The following is a 21,753-nucleotide window of genomic DNA, read 5'->3' on the forward strand; positions in this document are numbered from 1 at the left end:
GTCCCTAATTCTGGGAGAGGAAGTGAAAAGGGTGGGGTGGTTCCTTAGTCATAGGGGGAATGGGGTGGTCACTCAATCTTGGTGGATTTGAGGAGGGAGCAGCCCCTTAGACCATGGGGTGAGCTCTTGTTAAGCTGAGGTGGGGGTTAGAGAAGTGACTGCTTAATCTTGGTGGGTGGGGACAGGAGGGGGTCATAGAGTCATGCAGCATGGAAACAGGTCCTTCAACCCAACTGGTCCATGCCAACCAAGATGCCCATCTAAGCTAGTCCCATTAGCATGTATTTGGTCCATATCACTCGAAACCTTTTCCTATCCATGTACCTGTTCAAGTGCCTTTTAAATATTGATAATGTACTGGCCTCAACCACATCCTTGGGATATGGTGGGAAGCAGCCTGTATATTGTTTCTTTCTTTCAATAGCTCTGCTCATTTGGAAGGTGGTTTGATGAGATTGTCCAAGGACTAAACAAACATATTGAACAGTTCACCACCGTCCTATTTCTGCCTGAATTGAAATTAAACCGCACAGAATATGCTGTACCACCAAGTAGCTTTTGTTAACTGAATTACTGGATTTCCTCATATGTGAGGAAAGAGAAAAACATATTGTTTTGCTACTTTAGATGTCTTAAGTGCCGTCTGTAATAATGCATTAAATGTTAGAATACTGATGGTATTTTGTTTCTGGCACCTTGAAATCCTGTTGTCAGTAGTTCAGGTCTCAGAAGGATAGGGCAGACCATGAGCTTTGTGTCAGGTCTAAGGTTTTGATCTTCAAACACCATTTTCCTTAATCAACATGGCTGTGCTGGCACTTCGAAGGCAGTGGTGAATATTCCTCTGTCTGCCTTTGCTGAAATAGTCCCCAGGATATGGGGAGGGGTCCACGTCAGCGTGACCCTTTATTGTTAGCAGCCAAGTTGGTAGAAGACCTCTGTCTTATGGATGCCATGACTGCTCAAAGTAGAGAAGGGACATTGGGATGTTATTGAGAACTTCAAGGCCACGAAACAGGAGCACACAAAGGCTCCACGTGTGCAGCAGCTGGGGTGGACCAGCTCACAAACTGCCCATCTGCCTGCCTTGTCATCTGCTCTGTGTGTAGAAGAGACTGCTGTTCTCACATTGGCCTCTAGCCAATGCAAAACCAGAGAGTAAGTAAGTCATCCTTGATCCTGAGGAACTGCCCAGGAAGATAGAGCTAATAATGTAGATTTTGGATGGGATGTATGCCTTTCCTGTCAACACTTTGTTGTGAGTTATACAAGAGAATGGCTTCTAATTCTAATCCATAGTATTTTACAAAGTTTACAACACAGGAAGCCTTTTGGCCCATCACATCTGTGCTAGTCAATATAGAGCTCTCTGACCTATTCCTACCTTACGGCAATTGGTCTGTATTGCAGTAGGTCGTAGTTCTTCGAGTACACATCCAAGTACTGTATGTATTGTTCTTGCTTCCACCATCCTTTCAGACAGAGTCCCAGACTCTACCATCCTTTGGGTGAAAATGTTTTTTTCTCATCTCCTGTCTCATCCTTGCACCAGACCGATGGTCCTTTGTTTTTGAGCCTTCTGCCAAGGGTAATACCTCCTTCCTGTATCTCCTTTTTCTTAGCTAGTCCATCAGCTTTGAGGATGACTTGCTACCCATCCAGTTCTGAGGGTTTTAAGGTTGCTGATGAGGCCAGTGTGGGGGTGGCAGATTCTTCCACTGATGGGGCAGGAGGGCCTAATGTGACAGGCAGTGGGTAGTTTGTGATATGGTGTGCTCCTGCTATCTATATTCTGTGTGTCAGATTTGTATAGGAAGGGTAGTGATGACTGAATTTTATGTCTGGTTTAAGGTCCGGATTTTCAAACACCCTTTTCCTTCAACCTACCAACGTCTGTGCTGTTGATGCGTTGAAAGTAATGATGAATGTTATTGTTGATATTTGCCTTATTTGAGAATTGGCTTCCAAGATGTGGGAAGTGGTTCATGTTCCAGAGACTTGCCATAGATCTTTATAGTCAGGGGCAGTGTTGTTAAGTGGGGGGCAGGTTAGTTGACGACCTTTGTCTTCTGAATGTTCAGTGTGTGAGCCCTCCTTTCATACGCCTCAGGCGGATGAGTTGATGACTTGGAACTCTGACTCCAAGTGAGCAAGTATAAACATTGTCTGTGTTCTGCTGAATTTGGGTGACCTTGGTTCTGTCGTGTTATGGAGTCATAGAGCAAGACATCACGGATACAGACCCTTTGGCCCAATGGGTCCCTGCAGACCACGGTGCCCACCCAGCTAGTCCCAATTTCCTCCGTTTGGCCCATATCCCTCTAAGCCCCGCCCCCCATGTACCTATCCAAGTGCTTCTTAAATGATACTGTTGTATCTGCCTCAGCCACTTCCTCTGGTAGCTCGTTCCATACACTCACCACCCTCTGTGTGGAAAAAGTTGCCCCTCAGCTCCTTTTTAAATCTTTCCCCTCTCACCCTAAATCTATGCCCCCTAGTTTTGGACTCCCCTACCCTGGGGAAAAGACTGTTATCATCCACCTTATCTATGCCTCTCATAATTTTAAACATTTCTATAAGGTTGCCCCTCATTCTCCAAGGTTCCAAGGAAGAAGGACCTAGCCTGGCCAACCTCTCCCTATAACTCAGGCCCTCTAGTCCTGGCAACATCCTCATAAATCTTTTCTGTGCTCTTTCCAGTTTAACCACGTCTTTCCTATAACAGGGTGACCAAAACTGTACACAGTACTCCAAGTGCAGTCTCACCAACGACTTATACAATTGCAATATAATGTCCCAGCTCCGGTGCTCAATACCTTGACTGATAAAGACCAGCGTGCTAAATGCTTTTTTCACCACCCTGTCTACCTGTGATGCTGTTTTCAACGAACTATGCGCTTGTACTCCTAGGTCCCTCTGTTCCATTACACTCCCTCGTCCCCTACCATTCACAATATAAGTCCTATGCTGGTTTGACTTTCCAGAATGCATCACCTCACATTTATCTGTATCGAAATCCATTTATCAGTCGTCGGCCCACTTCCCTAACTAATCAAGATCCCCCTGTAGTCTACAATAACCTTCTTCACTATCAACAACACCTAATTTTGTGTCATTCGCAAATTTGCTGATTGAGCCTTGTGCATTCCCATCCAAACCATTTATATAAATAATGAATAATAAGGGTCCCAACACTGACCCCTGTGGCACACCACTAGTCATTGGTCTCCATTCCGAGCAACAACCTTCAACCACCACCCTCTGCTTCCTACCTCCGAGCCAATTTTGAATCCGCCTATCTAGCTCTCCCTGGATTCCATGGGACCTAACCTTCCAGACCTTGTTGAAGGCCTTGCTAAAGTTCAAACAGACAATATCCACTGCCCTACCCTCATCTACTTTTTTGGTTACTTCTTCAAAAAAACCTCTGAAAAGTTTGTCAAGCACGACTTTCCATGCACAAAGCCATCCTGACTAGACTCTGTCTATCCAAATACTGGTAGATCCTGTCCCTCAAAATTCCCTTCAGTAACTTCCCCACTACTGATGTCAGGCTAACTGGCCTATAGTTCCCTGGCCTGTCCTTGCAACCTTTAAACAATGGAACAACATTAGCCACCTTCCAGTCTTTGGGAACTTCACCAGTGGCTAATGATGAAGCAAATGTCTCTGCAAAGGTCTCCGCAATTTCTTCTGTAGCCTTCCACAAAGCCTGAGGATGCACTTGGTCAGGCCGTAGGGATTTATCCACCTTAATGCACTGTAAGGCTGCACATTTCCTCCAAAGCACCTCCTCTAGTTTCCCTTATCTCTTGAGCAACCATGATTTTCTCCTCAGTAAACACAGAGGAGAAACATTAGTTAAAGATCCCACCCATCTCCTGCCGCTCGAGACATAGGTGGCCCTGCTGATCTCTTTGGGGACCTGCTCTCTCCCTAGCCACCCTTTTACTCTTAATATATCTATAGAACCTCTTGGGATTTTCCTTAACCTTACCTGTCAGATCGACCTCGTACCCTCTCTTTGCACTCCTGATTTCCCTCAAGAGTATTTTTAATCCTTTTATAGTCATCAAGGGATTCACTCGTCCCCGACCTCCTAAATCCAATGTATGCTTTTTTTTTGACCAGAGCCTCAAGGTCCCTCATCAGCCAAGGTTCCCTAAACTTGCCAGGTTCCCTAAACTTAACCCTAACAGGAACATGCTGCTCATGGACTCTTGTTATCTCACTCTTAAAAGCCTCCCACTTGCTATTTGTTCCTTTCCCTTCAAAAGGGCTTGCCCAATCGACCTCAGTTACTGTACATCCTGCCTAATTCCCCCCAAAATGAGCCCTGCTCCAGTTTAGGACCCTAACCTGTGGACCTGTCCCATTCTTTTCCATCACTATCTTAAAATTAATACCTTTATCATCACTGGAGCTAAAGTGCTCCCTGACTGCCACTTCTGTACTTGCTCTACGTCATTCCCTAAGAGGAGGTCCAGTATTGCAACCTCCTGTGTAGGTCCCTCTATATATTGACTCAAGAAACTTTCCTGGACACATTTCACAAATTCCACCCTGTCCAGGCCCTTAACACTCTGGGTAGTCCAGTCAATACCGGGGAAATTAAAATCTCCCACTAATACAACCCAGAATCAGGTTTATTATCACTGACATTATGTCATGAAATTTGTTGTTTTGCAGCAGCAGTACGGTGCAAGGTATAAAGATATAAAAATTACTACATGTTACAAAAATAAATACATGGTACAAAAGAGGAATAATGATGTAGTATTCATGGGTTCATGTGCCATTCAGAAATCTGATGGCTGAGGGGAAGAAGCTGTTCCTGAATCGTTGAGTGTGGGTCTTCATGCTCCTGTACCTCCTCCCCGATGGTAGTAACATGAAGAGGGCATGTCCCAAATGGGGAGGGTCCTTAATGATGGATGCAGCCTTCTTGAGGCACCACTCTTGAAGCTGTCGCTAGCTGAGTCTACAACCCTTCACAGCCTCTTACGATCCTGCACATTGGAGCCTCCATACCAGGCGGTGATGCAACCAGTCAGAATGCTCTCCACTGTACATCTGTAGAGACTTGCAAGAGTCTTTGGTTACATACCAATCTCCTCAAGCTTCTATGAAGTAGAGCTGCTGGCGTGCCACCTTTGTGATTGCATCAATGTGTTGCGCCCAAGCTAGATCCTCTGAGATGTTGACGCTCAGGAACTTGAAGATGCTCACCCTTTCCACCGCTGACCCTTCAATGAAGACTGGTGTGTGTTCTCACAACTTCCCCTTCCTGAAGTCTACAATCAATTCCGTTATTCTTACAACTATGAACTATTTCTCTGCATACCTACTGCTCAAGTTCCCGCTGACTGTTGGAGGGGTATATAATATAGCCCCACTAGAGTGACCCTCCTGTTTTTGTTTTTAAGTTCTACACATAAGGCCTCACTAGATGATCCCCCAAGAATTTCATCTCTAATTACTGCTGTTATGTCCTCCCTTATCAAAGACCTCTAACCCAGAAGAGATCCCAATGGTCCAAGAACCTGAATCACTGTCCAGTGCACCAGCTCCTCAGCCATGAATTCATCTGGCCTATCCTTCTATTTCTGACCTTGCTAGCACTTGACACTGGGAGTAATCCAGCGATCACCACACTCAAGGTCCTGCTTCTTAACTCCTTACCTAACTCCCTATACTCACTCTGCAGGACCTCATCCCTTGTTCTTCTATGTTGTTTGGACCAACATGTACAATGACCTCTGGCTGTTCACCCTCGCCCTCGAGTATTTTCTGCAGCTGCTCAGAGACATCCTCGACCCTAGCACCTGTGAGGCAACACACCATCCTGGTGTGTCTTCTATGGCTACAGAGTCTCCTGTCTGCCCCCCCTCACTATCGAGTCACTATTGTGTGTTGGCACAGTAGGTTGAACAATTTCCCATCTGCAAGACTGTAGCATTGACACAACACTTCCTTCAATCTTTCTCACTACTTTGCTGCACCTCAGTTCCAACAAGCTTCCAACTGGAGTGGAGCAATCTCCAGGACTTTCATATTAACTCTGTCCAGGCCTCTTGTAATTAAGTGTTCCAAGAAAACCATTGTTGTTCATCCAATTTTTTTTCATGGGTACAATTTGACAACATTTTTGTAAATTCCCTCTTCACCTTCTCAATGCAATTGCATCTTGCCTGCAATGTGGTGATCAGAATTATACCCAGTCCTGAAGCTTTGGCCTAACTAATGTAACATAGTTAGACCTTTAGTCTGCCCTGTCCATACCGACCATTAAGTATCCATCTATACTAATCCCATTTACCAGCCTTTGGTCTGTTGCCTTCTATGCCTTGGTTATTCAAGTGCTCATCCAAAATGTTGTGTACAGCTTTAGGATAATGTTCTTATATTCTGTGTTTTGGCTAATAAAGGATGTTTCCTGTATGCTTTTTTAACTGCCTTTATTGATGTTCCTAGCCAACTTTAATGACTCAGACAAGTGTGAAGTAATACAATGGATTGTCAAATGTGGCAAGACTTATAGAGTAAATGGCAGGGACCTTAAGAGTATTGATATACAGAGAGACATTGGGGTGCAAGTTGAAAGTTCCCTGAAAATAGCTCTGCACTGAGGAAGACATTTGACATGCTTCCCTTCGTAGGCTGAGGCACTGAGTACAAGAAATGGGACATCATGTTGCAGCTGTACATAATGTTAGTTAGGCTGCACTTGGAGTGTTGTGTTCATTTCTGGTTATCACACCACAGGAAGATGTGGAAGCATTAGAGAGAGTGCAGACGAGATTCACCACCTGTTGCCTGGAATGGAGGGTTTGAGTTACAAGGATTGATTTAATAGACTGTGTTTTGTTTTCATTAGAGTGTAGGAGGCTGGGGGGTGAACTTATAGGTGCTTGTAAGATTATTAGGGGCATAGATATGGTAGATAGTCTTTTTCCCAGGGTAGGGGTCTAAAACTAGAGCGCATGGGTTTAAGGTCAGGAGAGAAATTTAAAGGAGATCTGAGGGCAAGTTATTCCACAGAGGGTGGTGGTTATGTGGAATGAGCCGCCAGAGGAGGTGGTAGAGGCAGAAACAACTGCAATGTTTAAAAGGCATTTGGACAGGTACTTGGATAGGAAAGGGGTAGAGGGATATGGGCCTAATGCAGACAAATGGGATTAGCCTGGAGGGGCATTAAGGTCAGTATGGCTAAAGTGCCCATTTCTGTGCTGTGCAGGTCTATGACTCTATGCTTTGTGAACCTACGCACTGATGTCCTTCTGTTCCTCCACACTCTGAATATCCCATCATTGTTGGAAATTCCCTTGTTTTGTTAAAGCTTCTCAAAAACATTACCTCGCACCCTTCTGAATTAAATTCAATTTGCCAGTTTTCTGCCGAGATAATGGGACACCCATACCTTTCTGCAATCTCAGGTTTTTCTTCTCACCTCAACCATGCTTTCTATTATCAACAAAGTCATGAGCTTTGCTTCTGACAAGCCATCTGGTCGAGGCATAAATGTTAGTTAAATTCTTCTTCAGCTTGCTGTTTGATTGTAACTCCACCTATTTGGTGGACTGGGTTCCAACCAAAAGATGACATCTTTGATAGTGCAATACGTTCTCAGCTCTGATCTGTAGTGGTAGTATAAATTATGGACTCAAGTCTTTGGAATGATTGTGAACTTAGTGTTTTGTCTCAAGCAAGAGAGTTATTAATAAACAAAAAACAGCCTGTAGCACACTATTCCGTGCTATCCTAAAGACTTGTGTACACACCTTTAATATTGCCTCTATACCATATCGTATTTTGCTGTACTTGTATGTCAAGTTTATAGAGTTATATGGAGGTTTGTGGTTAGAGTATTGTGAGTAGACACTACACTTGAATATCATAAGTTTGCATTGTAATTAAGACTTCTTAATTTCATTGGCTGTCCATGTAAAGAGAGTACTCTCACTTGAGATCCAAGTGCAAGGGTCCAAAGTGCACTCCTTAGGTTTAAGCACATAATCTGAGTTTACTGCTCAGTGGGAAACTGAGTGAGTGGCATCAACTTTCAGATAAGATGTTAGCTGGGATGTCTGCCTGCTGTTCATTTGGTGATGAAAAGTAGACGAGTTTTTCCTGGTGTCCTAGGGCAAAAATAGCTCTTGGTTATTATTACTTAAAAATAACAGATTACCATGTGGGAAATTTCTGTACTAAAATTGACTGCCTCATTTCCGATATTACAGCAGCGATTACTTCAAACTACTACATTGGCATGTGTGATGTCAATAAAGGTGCAAGATAAGTATTAGCTGTTTCTTTATAAAACTGGCCAATGAATATTGGAGCCCATACTCAAAGAAATCCCTTGGCTGTAACCATTTCCAGTAATATAACTGTTTTTGCTTAGATCTCTGCGAAGAAAAAAATAATAGTCAGAGAGTTATACAGCACAGAAAACAGGCCCTTCGGCCGAACTCGTTCATGTGGACCAAGATGTCTGTCCAAGCTAGTGCTATTTGTCTGCATTTGGCCCATAACCCTCTGAACCTTTTCTATCCACGTACCTGTCTAAATGTCTCTTAGACAATTGTACCTGCCTCTACAGCCTCCTCTGGCAGATCATTCTATAGACCCACTACCCTCTGAGTGGAAAAAGTTTCCCCTCAGGTCCCCTTTTCCCCCTCATCTTAAATCTATGCCTTCTATTTTTAGACTGCCCTGCCCTGGGAAAAAGATTGTTACCAACCACCTTATCTACACCCTTCATGATTTTATATACCTCTATAAGGTTACCCCTCAGCCTCCCGCGCTCTAGGGAATAAAGTCCCAGTCTATCCAGCCTCTGCTTGTATCTTAAGCCCTCCAGTCCCAGTAACATGTTTGTGAATCTTTTCTGCATCCTTTCCAGCTTAATGATGACCTTTCTATAGCTGGGCAACCAGACTGTGCACAATACACCATGTTTGGTCACACCGATGACTTGTATAGTTGCAATATGACGTCCCAGTGCCCTGACTGATGAAGGCAAGCATGCCAAACGCCTTCTTCACAACCCTGTCTACCTGTGTCATCACTTTCAGGGAACTATGCATCTGTACTCTGAGGTCTCTCTGTTTTACAACACTCTCCAGGGCCCTACCAATTATTGTGCAATTCCTGCCCTAATATAACTTGCCAAAATGTAACACCTTGCACTTGTCAGAGTTAAATTCCATCTGCCGTTCCTTGACCCACTTTCCCAGTTCATCGAGATCCTATTGTAGTCTAAGATAACATTCTTCACTGTTCACTGCACCATCAATTTTGGTGTCACCTGCAAACTTACTAACCTTGTAACAATATTGTCATTCAAATCATTAATGTAGCTGACAAACAACAGTGGACCCAGCACCGATCCCTCTGACACACCACTAGTTGTGGGTCTCCAATTTGAATAACAACCCTCCACAACCACCCTCTGTCTCCTTCCACCAAGCCAATTTTGTATCCAATTGGCTAGCTCACCCTGGATCCCATGTGATCTAACCTTCCAGACTAGCCTACTGTGCGGAACCTTGTCAAAAGCCTTGCTAAAGTCCATGTGGACAATGCTTATCACTCTGCCCTTCTTCATTACCTCAAAACACTCAATTAAATTTGTGATTTACGATTTCCTATGCACAAAGCCATGTTAACTATCCCTTATCAGTCTCTGCCTTTCCAAATGCTAGTAGGTCCTGTTCCTTAGAATCCCCTCCAGTAACTTTCCCACCATTGATGCTAGGGTCATTGGCCTGTAGTTCCCTTGATTTTCCTTGCAGCCCCCCTTAAATAAAGACACAGCATTAGCCATCCTCCAGTCTTCTGGTATGGCTAAATATGATGGAAATATCTCTGCCAGGACCCCTGCAATATTTGTACATCGTTTAGCTATGTATAATTGAGGACAGCTATTCTTTTGTAACGGTGAGGTTTTTAAACTTGATCAGAAGTTGACACAATGTTTAGAGCAAAACTATTCGTATGTTTGCAAAGCTCAAGAGAACTTGACCAATGGCAGCACGGTGGCTCAGCAAGTAGTGCAGCTGCCTCATCGCTCTAGAGACCTGGATTTAATCTCGACTCTGCGCCGTCTGTGTGGGTTTTGCACATTCTCCCTGTGATCGTGTGGGTTTTCACCAGGTGCTCTGGTTTCGTCCCATGCTCCAAAGGCACAATTGCTGGTAGATTAATTGGCCGCTGTAACTTACCCGCTGGTGTACGTGGGTGGTAAAAGAATCAGGGCAAATGGGAAGAATGGGTTACAGGGAAATAAGTGGGAAATGGGACTGATGTGATTACACCGACTGCCAGCGTAGACTTGGTGGGTTGAATAGCCTTTTGTGTTGTAAGAAAGTGTATGGAATAACTGGAGCCGAGGGTTCAGGGTTACGTTTAGAACTATTTCTTAAAACATAATATATCTGAGATCTGTAACTCTCCTGATCCAGATCACCTTCTGTATGAGAAATGAGGTTCTGCTTATGTCAAGGCAACTTGTTTCAAGCATTGACAGATTAAAAACCTTATATGATCCATACCCTCACCTCCAGTTTAATGCTGATGTTAAGTTCAATTGAAACATTTAAAAGAAAAAGACATTTTTGTTTGGCAAGGGCAATGAAGATTATAGAGGCAAGGCATGTTGATGGGTGAAGCATAGAATTCACTTGTGATCTAATTTAGTAGCAGAACTGAAGAGTAGATGAATGGTCAACTCCTTTTCTTCTGTAGCACTTGATTGCTGAGGGCTATAATGCTGTGTGTGCTGTGTTCAAATGTGCACATGCTGAGCTACAAGAAAAGTTCAGACTCCCACCTCAAAGTTGGCAATAAGTGCCATAAGCATATACTGTGTATGTACAGTTTATAGAAATAGTTTACAACCTCCTATAACAAATTCATTTGTTTTAAGTACCCTTGTTTGTCATTCTGATCAGTCATATTTACACATTTCCTGAAACCAAATGTCAGGGGAGCTGTGACTGGAGTAGAGAGGTGTCACCATTGCTAGCTTACGCCAGTGGGCTGCGGCAGACAATAAAACTGGAAAACAATTTTTTTCACTGGTCTTTCATTACAGCTTTAACTTCCTCAAAATCTTCTCTTTTTTCCTCTTCCAGGTTTCGGAAGAACCTTTAGGGTTTTCATGGTGTCAGTATCCTGATTTGTCTGACATAAGTGTCTGCTTAGGTGGTTTCGGGTCCTGTATTTGCAAAAAATGTTGTCTATGTCCATTTATGGCCTGTTCTATTCGGGAGTGGGCTTTACTTGGCCCGTTGTGTTTATCTAGTGAGACTGTGCAGAGATGACATCAGAAACCACACATAGGGTAATGAAAATCTGGAATCCTCTTCCCTAAAGTAAGAAGTTACATTGCATTTCTGGTGGATGTGTGCACCAATATCTTTTAGCATTTAAATACTGCTTTTAATATAGTAAAGCCACTTAGAATACTACAGCTTGCATTTCATATTGAGGACTTTACATTGCAAATTTCTCCAAATAGACTGGATTGAGGGGTATGACTGCAAAGTTAAGGGAAGAGACTGGGAGGATGACCATAAACACGCAAAATATAGTGTTTTGTAAAGATGGTTTCAGAGGAAATCACAGTAAGTGGGACTCAGTTAAGGCTATATGTGTTGGATCAGAGATATACTTAGAAGTTAACTTGCAGGTTGAGTCAATAATAAGGAAGGCAAGTGCAATGTTAGCATTCATTTCGAGAGGACTGGAATATAAAAGCAAGCATATAATGCTGAGACTTTATAAGGCATTGGTCAGACCATATTTGGAGTATTGTGAGCAGTTTAGGGCCTCATATCTAAGGAAGGATGTGCTGGTGTTGGAGAGGGTCCAGAGGTTACATGAATGATCCTGGGGATGAAAGGATTAATATGAGGAGCTTTTATTGGCTCTGGGCCTGTACTCGCTGGAGTTTAGAAGGATGAGGGGGGATCTCATTGAAACCTACCGAATATTGAAAGGCCTGGATAGAGTGGACGTGGAGAGGATGTTTTCAGTAGTGGGAGAGTCTAGGACCAGAGGGCACAGTCTGAAAATAAAAGGATGACCCTTTTGAACAGATGAGGAGGAATTTTGTTAGCCAGAGGGTGGTTAATCTGTGGAATTCATTGCCACAGATGGCTGTGGAGGCCAAGTCACTGGGTATACTTAAAGCAGAGGGCTATTAGTAAGGGCGTCAAAGGTTATGGGGAGAAGGCAGGAGAATGGGGTTGAGAGGAAAAAAAACAGCCATGGTTAAATGGCGGAGCAGACTCGATGGGCTAAATAGCCTAATTCTGCTCCTATGTCTTATGAATCTTAATTAGTGTACTTGGTTCTTGTTGTCATTTGTAGTTCAAAGAAAATAAGGAATGGACAATCTGGGAGGTGACAGGTGGAAGAGTCAAAGGGCTGAAGAAGAAGGAATCTGATAGGAGAGAACAGTAGGCCATGGAATAATGGGAAGGAGGTAGGCAGGTTGTGAGGGCGGGGAGGGGTAAGAGAAGGGGTGAAGGGACCACAGGAAAGAAGGAAAACAGGTGGGGGGGGGGGGGAAGGAAAACAGAGGGGAGTGGTTACCGGAAGTTAGAGAAATTGATGTTGACGCTGTTTGGTTGGAGGTGTTGCTCCTCCAACCTGCTCCTGGCCTCAATGTGGCAGTAGAGGAGGCTGTGACAGATATGTCGGTGTGAGAATGAGAAGTGGAATTAAAATGGCTGGCCACCGGGAGACCCTAGCTGTTGTGGCAGACTGAATGAAGGTGCTCGATGATGTGATCCCCCAATTTGCATCGGATCTCACCAATGTACGGGGGGGGGGGGTTGCACTGGGGGCACTGGATACAATAAGTGACCCCGATGGATTCACATGTGAAGCACTGCCTCACTTGGAAGGGCTGTCTGGGGCCCTGAATGGTGATGAGGGAGGAGGTGTAGGGGCAGGTGTGACACTGAGCATGGTTGCAGGGATAAGTACTTGGAGGGTGATCAGTGGGGAGGGACAAGCGGGCAAGGGAGTCATGGAGAGAGCGATCCTTGCAGAAAATAAAATAGAGGGATATGTGGGAGGAAGAGGTTAGACAGTCTTAGGCGAGGTTTAAAGGTTGGCACAACATTGTGGGCTGTGGGGCCTGTATTGTGCTGTACTATGTTCTATAAACATGTTGGCATTGGTAGCCACGTCCACATCCTGAGAGAGAATAATTTTTAAAAATGTAATAATGACCAATCTGATGTTTTCTTTGCTACTTTTCTTAAAAAAAAATGACAACAAGTGACATACATCCAGTCATTGAACATTTGGCACGTTGTGTTATCATAGTAGCGTTTGAAGAACAAGAACCCAATATTGGTGGGACAACTAAAGAGCTGAGGTTGCAGTGTTTATCTGCATGAAAGTTAAGATGGAATCAGATTTGAGACTTATTCTGTATGTTGCTATCACGTGCATCTGGCAGTGATGACAGTTTTAGTACTCAATCCTATTGTTCAGTAGGAGAGAGGATATTAATTCACTATTTAAGCTCTGCGTGCCTCGACCATGCGGAGGTATTTGGAATGTTTCCTGGGCAGTTAATATTCTTGAACGTTGATTTTCTTACTCTGTCACCACTTGTGCTTGTCCGACCCTATTTGCATCTGAACATGAGGCCACTGGCATCACAGGTTTGTCACTGCAAGCCTATACAATTGCCCTTGGTAAAACTCTGAATGGCTGGCAACTTGTGCTCATTTCAATAGCAAAAAAGTGCATGGAAATGCACTATGTCCAAAATGCTTGTTGTAATATCATGAAAGAGTACTTTATTCATTATTAATAGGAATTTGAAACATGTCATTTCTCGTATGCTGCCCTGTGATCTCAAGTGTATAATCACTGCTCGGGTCAGCATCTATGGCAATCTAGACTGTAGTTTGAACTGCACTCCATCTGTCCTGCAAGTGTACAAAATAATAACTCTTCTTCAGGACAACTTACATCTTAGAGCAGTTCCATTGTCGCCTGTTTTTGTCCAGCTTCCAGAAAGTCAAATTGCGACATTTATTACATCTGTTGCTGTGGCTCAGCACTAAAGACAGTGGGGATTATTTGCTGCCCTGCAGTTTGTTTCTTTGTCAAAGTTACTTTGTGGCCCTCTGTTTACTTTGTGCACAATACTTTTAGCAGACTTGTTAATGCTGTGTCTTACAGTCTTGTATTGTATTGCAGCATAACTGGGACTAATGACAAAGACCTGTGTTCATGAAAGAACGCGAATTTTATTCTACATACTGCTGTCTTCTATAGGCCGGTCAGTAAATTTGGGTGTGGGGGATTCGTGAGGAATGGAAACTAATAAAATGATTAGATGATGAGTTTCACCCCTATTCTACAGCCAAGGTGAGGGAATTCTCTGCCATGCATCTTCTCTCACCAGAGCTCACACTAGTTTTACATATTCACTTTTCAGGATGACTGTGTCAATGGCAAGACCTGCATTTATTGCCCTTCTCCAATCACCCTAGAAAATATGGTGTTCAACCACTTTTTTGACTAGCTATGTACCTTCTGTTGAACGTACTCCCACAATCCTGTTGAGCAGTGAGCTCCAGGGTCTAAACCCAGTGACAATGAAGAAATGGTTATTTATTTCCAAGTTAGGATAATGTGCACCTTGGAAAGGAAACTGCTGGTGTTCCTGTTTCTATGTGCTTGCTGCTTTTATCTTTCTTGGTGGTAGACGCTGTGGCTTGGGGTGATGCTACTGGAGTTGAACAGGCGAGTGACTGCATTTTATGGAGCCTAGCAAGCACAGGACCGAAGGTAGCAATCGTTGTTTCAGGTGGTGGATGGATGGTTGACAATCAGTGGGTTGTTTTTATCCTTGATGGCATTATGGGAGCGAAACACCTAGGCAGGTAGGGGGCATTCCACCACAGTTCTGACTTATGCCATGTAGATGGTGGAAATCTTTGGAATTTTAGGGGTGAGCCACTTGTTGCAGGATATCCAGTGTTTAACCTGCTTGTTGTTGCTGGCCCATTTGAATTTTGGTCAATGCTGACCACCAGGATGTTGATGGTGAGGACGAGGTGACGTTAATGCTGTTAAATGGTGCTCAGACTGTCTCACTGGAAATGGGACTCTCTCCCAATGAAAGTGGTATTTGTCTGGCAAATGTGGCCAGACAACTCTCCAGTCCAACTGTCGTTGATCTCTTTCTGCATGCATGTGTGGACTGCTTCATTTGCTGATGAGCAGTGAATGGAATTGAACAGTGTACAACAGCAAGTATTTCCTTCCATAATGTCAGACGTGGAAGATGATTGAAGAAGCATCTGAAGAATGTTGGGTCTAGGACACTGCGGTGATGTTAATGGGTTGGGATGATTAACCTCCAACAACCAAAGCAATCTTCCTATGTGTGATGTATAACTCTAACTGTTGGAGCGTGTTCTCCTTAATGCTCATTGACTTCAGTTTACCAGGGCTTCCTGATGCCACAATTGGTCAAAATGACTATGTGCCTTGAATTCAAAGGTAGTCATTCTCGCCTTGCCTCTGGGATTCAACTTTTTCATCCAAGCTTAAACCTCTCCTGTGATGAGATCAAGATATATGTGGCCTTGGTGAAATGCAAACTCAGTAAAAATGAGTAGATTATCGAAGAGAGAGTACTGCTTAATAACATTATCCATGACACTTTCCATCACTTTGCTGATGTTTGAAAGTAGATTGATTGGATGGTATTTTGCCAGACTAGGTTTGTTCTGCTTTATGTGGTTGGAGCATAAATAGGCAATTTTCCACACGGTTGGGTAGATGCCAGTGTTGAAACTATATTAGAAAAACTTTGCTAGAGGCATGGCTGGTTCTACAGTGCAATTCTTTGACATTTCAGCCAGGGTGTAGTCTAGTCTTGTAGCCTTTGTTGCATCCAGCGCAACCATGATGAAGATGCCAAGAACTCAAAGTTTGTAGAATTTTTTTTAAGCAGAGAACTTACAGTACAGAAAAGGGCCATTCAGCCCCGCTGGTGCAAGGTGGGTGTTGATGCTGTACATTAGCATGATTTCACTCTGTTTTAATCATAGCTTACCAATAACAATACAGCACAAGAACAGACCCTTTGCCTCACAATGTCTGTGCCAACTCTGATACCAAATTAAATTAATCTCATCTGCCTGCACATGGTCTACATCCCTCCCATTCCCTGCCTGTTCATGCACCTGTCTAAATGCCTCTTGAATGTTGCTCTCGTATCTGCTTCCACCACCTCCCATGGCTGCATGATCCAGGCACCTACCGCTCTGCATTTATAAGAATATAAGAACATAAGAAACAGGAGCAGGAGGAGGCCATCTGGCCTGTCGAGCGTGCTCTGCCATTCAATAAGATCATGGCTGATCTGGCTGTGGACTCAGATCCACCTACCTGCCTTTTCCCCATAACCCTTAATTCCCTTACTATGCAAAAATCTATCTAACTGTGTCTTAAATATGTTTAATGAGGCAGCCTCTATTGCTTCCCTGGGTAGAGAATTCCATAGATTCACTACTCTCTGGGAAAAGCAGTTCCTCCTCATCTCTGTCCTAAATCTACTCCCCCGAATCTCGGAAGCCACGTCCCCTAGTTCTAGTCTCACCTACCAGTGGAAACAACTTTCCTGCTTCTATCTTAACTATCCCTTTCAATAGTTTTATATGTTTCTATAAGATCTGCTCTGATTCTTCTGAATTCCAGCTAGTATAGTCCCAGGTGACTCAGTCTCTCCTCCTAGGCTAACCCCCTCATCTCTGGAATCAACCTGCTGAACCTTCTCTGCACCACCTCCAAAGCCAGTATATCCTTCCTCAAGTAATACACAGTACTTGCCTCACACATCTCCTTTAAATGTTCACCCTCTCACCTTAAAACTGTGTCCTCTGGTATTTGACATTTCCACCCTGGGAAAAAGATTCTGCATTCCCTGTCTATCCCTTTTAGAATTTTATATACTTTTATCAGGTCACCCCTCGGCCTCTGATGCTGTGGAGAGAACGATCCAAGTTTGTCCAACCTCTCCTTGTAGCTAATACTGTCTAGTCCAGGCAACACCCAGCTAAACCTCTTCTGCACCCTCTGCAAAGCCTCCACATCCTTCCTGTAATGTAGTGACCAGAACTGCACACAGTACTCCAACTGTGGCCTAACCAAAGTTTTATACAGTTGCAACATGATTTCCCTACTTTTATACAAACCAATGAAGGCAAGCGTGCCATATGCTTTCTTTACCACCCTATCTACTTATGTTGCCACTTTCAGGAGCTATGCACTTGCAACCCAGGGTCTCTCTGTACATCAGTGCTCCTAAGGGTCCTGCTATTTATGTATACTTTCCTCTTGCATTTGACCTCCCAAAGTGCAATTCCTTGCATTTGCCCAGAACAAAATCCACCTGCAGTTTCCTCGCCCATCTTTCCAACTGATCTGTACCTTGCTGTAGCCTTGATCACTGTCCACAACTCGGCCAATTTTTGTGTCATCTTTTACGCTGATGGAAACTTGAATCGACGCAGTTGTGACTGCAGCAATGAAAGTCAGTTGGTGGAACCTGTTGTATAGACTGCCCTTTCTGACCTTTCCCAAGACACATGGTGACATTCAGGCAGCAGCACCAGCACATAACCTGGTTCCAAATCCTGGATGTCAGTAGGCAAATTACTGCCACCGCTGTATGATAAGAAGAAGGAGATCACTGTGTGATATCATCGTGCCGGACTGATGTCACAGACCATGACGCAGCATGCGAGTATCAAGCGATTTTTTTTTTCAAAATCATATCATGGCTAATGACTATGAAAAACAGGCCTATCTGCTTGCCAGTTAAAAGAAGGTTGATTATTCAACCATATGACCTTCTGGAGGTGGCCCAGGATACTGGAACCAATGGTGGAAAATCAGTGTAAAAGCAATGACAGAAAATGCAGTAAGGATATGACAGCTCCAGCTGCATTTGGAAGAGAAAATGCTAACAAGGGAGGTAATTCTGTGTCCCATTTAATCATGGGATCATCACAGCATTTTAAGCTGTCACTAGCTGACTGACCCGCTGTATCACTTCAGTTGTCCAAGTTAAAAGAGACTGCAGGAAAACAAATTGCATTGAAGGACTTTTTTTAAGATTTGTAACCAATATTTTTGTTAAACAATATTACTGTTAAGTAGTTACCAATGTTTTTTTTCACTTGACCTGCAGCTATTCCACTTATTGAATGGTGCCGAGTGTAAGTACTTGGAATTTTCTAATCCCAAGTACGTGACATTGGGGCAATGCAGACTAAATAATGTTTGCCACGCATTGTATCTTCTTTGTATTGAACAAACATTAAAATTGCTAAGTTTGGCATTGATGTAAATAGCATAGGTTACCTGTAATCGAGGCATGCTAGTTTGCAGATGTTTGTAACCTGAAATAGCTACCCCTTTCCCCTCAACCACCCCCAGCCATGGCGTAGTGGGTAGACTTTTGGAAATGGAGGACAAGTATGTCCCTGGGTATGATACCTCTTCGGTCATTCAGATATAGCTTGTGCTATTTGAAAAGCAAATGGTGATGACTGTATATTGTCAACAGGAAATGAGTAAAAAAAATTGTATTGTGAAGGGATAGAGTGATTTACAATGATACATAACAACATTCACAAATGATCTTTCTGTGGCCCAAAACATTTTAAAGCCTATGCAGTACATTTTCTCTCGGGTACAGCACTGTTGTAATGTAGTAAACAAGCAGCCCAGTCATGCTCAGCAAGACTCCACCTACAGCAGTGGGACATTGACTAGGTAATTTATTTTGTGATGTTGATTGAGGCATTCACATTGGCCACGGTGGAGTGGATAACTCTCCAGGGTGCTACTTTGAGATTGTGTCATGGGATTTTTTTTACATCCACCTGTAGAAGCAAACGTCTCATCTGAAATATGCCATGTATGTCTGTGCAGCACTCCTTCAGAATCTTACCAGAGCATCAGCCTTGATTTTTTTTGTTTGAAAATGTTTCCTTGCAGCAGTCTCGGCAACTTTAAAATGAATGTTTCAGAAAATTGATGTTGAAAAACCAGTCGGGTAATTGAAAATTTTTGCAGAAAATAACATTGTAATTGCCCTTTGACCGCTGGCATCTATAGAAGTTTTTTTCTTGTTGAGGTTCTCTTGGTTAATTTTGCAAATTGTAGGGTCACAAAACGTTTAATATTCCTCGAATAGTGAGAGTGTCTTTTTTCAGCAACTTTCATACTATAATGATGAAAAATAGTTTTCAAACAATCCTCAGTAATTACTTTCTCAGCCTAATATTAATTCCTTTGCTTTGCATTGTACTATTTCCTGTTATCTGACAATGTACCTTCAATACTTTGAATTGTTCTTGCATTCAAGACAGCTTTATTGAAGTAAAAACAAAATGCTGGAAAAACCAAGTCAGACAGCACTTGTGGAAAGTGAAGCAGGTAACATTTCAGGTTGAAGACCCTTTGAGCTGGGAAAGAGAGAAATGCTGGGAAGAGAGAGAGATGCTGCTTGACCCACTGAGTTCCTCCAGCATTTTGTGTGTTGCTCCAGATTTCCAGCATCTGCAGTCTCTTGTGTCTCCAAAGAGTTAGTTTTAAGTTGAAGATGACGGAGGGAAGGAATGATAGGTGGATGATAAACTGTTGGTAAAGCCATCTGTTTGATAGGTTAATAAATGTAGTTAGAGAGTCAGAAAATAAACAAAGGAACAGGCAGATCTGTGAAGTACATGTTGGAGATGTAGGAAACACCCATCAGATCAAGCAGTTTCAGTGGAGAGATAAAACCATGTTGATATTACAGCTGGATAACCTATAGCAGAACTGGCCAGTTTCCCCCATCTCCTTTTCAAATTAACTTATTTTCTCTTTCACAATTCTGCCAAAGGGTTTTGACCTGAAACATTTTCTCTTTCCACAGATGGTGCCTGATCTGCTGAGTGTTTCTTGCTTTTTCTGTATTTATTTCATCGTTTTCATCTTTCTTGAAGGTCAATCACTGATTGGCTGTAAACCTATAAGCTTTTCAGCCAGTTAGCTGATTTTTTTTTTGAAGTTTGAGCCAGTTCTATTAACAGACTGTCAGGTAAAATCTTTTGTGTAATTTCTTTGTTTTGTCTTGGCTGGAAATGGCAGAAATCTCTGACTGACGTTATTTTCCGTGGCATATTAAAATTTTGAGCAAAGTATAACTAAAGCATTTTCTGGCATTCCTACACTGTGTCTTGCAGTGAATAAAGTTTGATTTGTTTTTCTTAACTCAAAGTTATCTGTACTGTGTTTCAAAAGACTAAACTTCATAATGGGTTGACCAGTTTGAAGAGTGTTTGTAAATCTGTAATCAATGGGCAAAGTATAAATAATCCACAATTTAAAAGCATTATCTAAATGTGGTAATTCAAGTATTGAGACTAAACTTACACTAAGGAATATATGAAACTTTTTTTATTGAAAACCACTCAGTGTGAATACCAATGAACTCCAGTAATTTTACTTTGCTTTACCAGACCGCTTGTATCTTCTCTCCTATCTCATTGCCAGTTAGTTTTGGTCATAGATCATTATGGCTTCTTGGGATTTAGCCATTTTGCCTGTATCTCATAATTTAAGTGAAAATTTATTGTCATTGAGGATCAACTTTGGAATGAAAAGTTTACCTTTGAAATAAACTGTGCAATAGATCCCAACCTTATGCTTTTCTTTAATGTTTGGTTTGTGATTGAAACTCAGCACTTGGAGAAGCTTCTGGGATGGAGCTGTTTTCAGGCTTTTGCTTAAAAAACTGAATTCCGCTTTCTCTATTGGTACTAGTGTACACTTTATATCAGCCCCATGGACCACGGTACATTTATACCTCCCTTCAAGCCTACTCACTGTTGGACGCTGAGAGTGGAACAACTTTGCCCCATCATTTTTTTTCCATCTAATGGTTTTTAAAAAAAAACAAGGGGAAGTGGAGAGGAAGTACTGCGATCCAGAATCCATGCAGTGAGTGAATGGTCTCTAGGTTTTAGTCAATGTTCAATTTTTGCCACTCTCGCCCGAGCTGAACTTGTAACTCGTACTGGCACATTTGAAATCAGCAGAACTCTTTGACTTAGGTACTTTGCAGATACTGATCCATTTAATGTTCTCCTATTGGAGTGCCTATTTGGTGATTGTGACCCACGACATTATCAAAAAGTGAAAGATAAAGCAGGGCAAGGCCGTTCGGCCCCTTGAACCAGATGCATCATGATCATGGCTGATCTACTTCAATACCTGTCTCCATATCTCTCAATTTCCTTGTTGACATCAAGCTGATAATTTGTTTAATGCTTGAGTTTGAAATTAATAAATAGTGCTGCATTGTAAGAGGGAAGTTTATGTATTTTCTCTTTTTTAAATCTTGGTTAACACTTATGGCAAAATAACGAAAGCTTAGAGATGCTATGTTGTGGAAGCAGAGTTTAGCAATCATTCAGCACTTTTGAACAGCTGAAGAACGTATAACAACTTTCATGTTCCTGTCTAAGTGTCCAAAAACTTTCTATAGCCAATTCAGTACTTTTGAAGTGTAGTCATTGGTGTGATGTAGGAAATGCAGCAGTTAATTTGAACACAGGAAGGTCTAATAAACTGTGATGTGATAATGAGCAGATACTCTGTTCTGTTAATGTTGATGGAGGGATAAATATGAGCCAAGACGTTGTCCTTAAC

The 21,753-nt window shown here is 42.7% G+C and overlaps 1 protein-coding gene across 1 annotated transcript in view; it reads left to right on the forward strand.

Moving 5' to 3' along the window:
• bin3 (bridging integrator 3) overlaps positions 1-21,753 on the forward strand; it is a 121,297-nt gene that overhangs the window by 2,036 nt on the left and 97,508 nt on the right. The gene's annotated exons all lie outside the window — the stretch shown is intronic.

This window comes from Pristis pectinata, chromosome 29 (assembly GCF_009764475.1).
Source record: "Pristis pectinata isolate sPriPec2 chromosome 29, sPriPec2.1.pri, whole genome shotgun sequence".
In the NCBI taxonomy this organism is placed as follows: Eukaryota; Metazoa; Chordata; class Chondrichthyes; order Rhinopristiformes; family Pristidae; genus Pristis; species Pristis pectinata.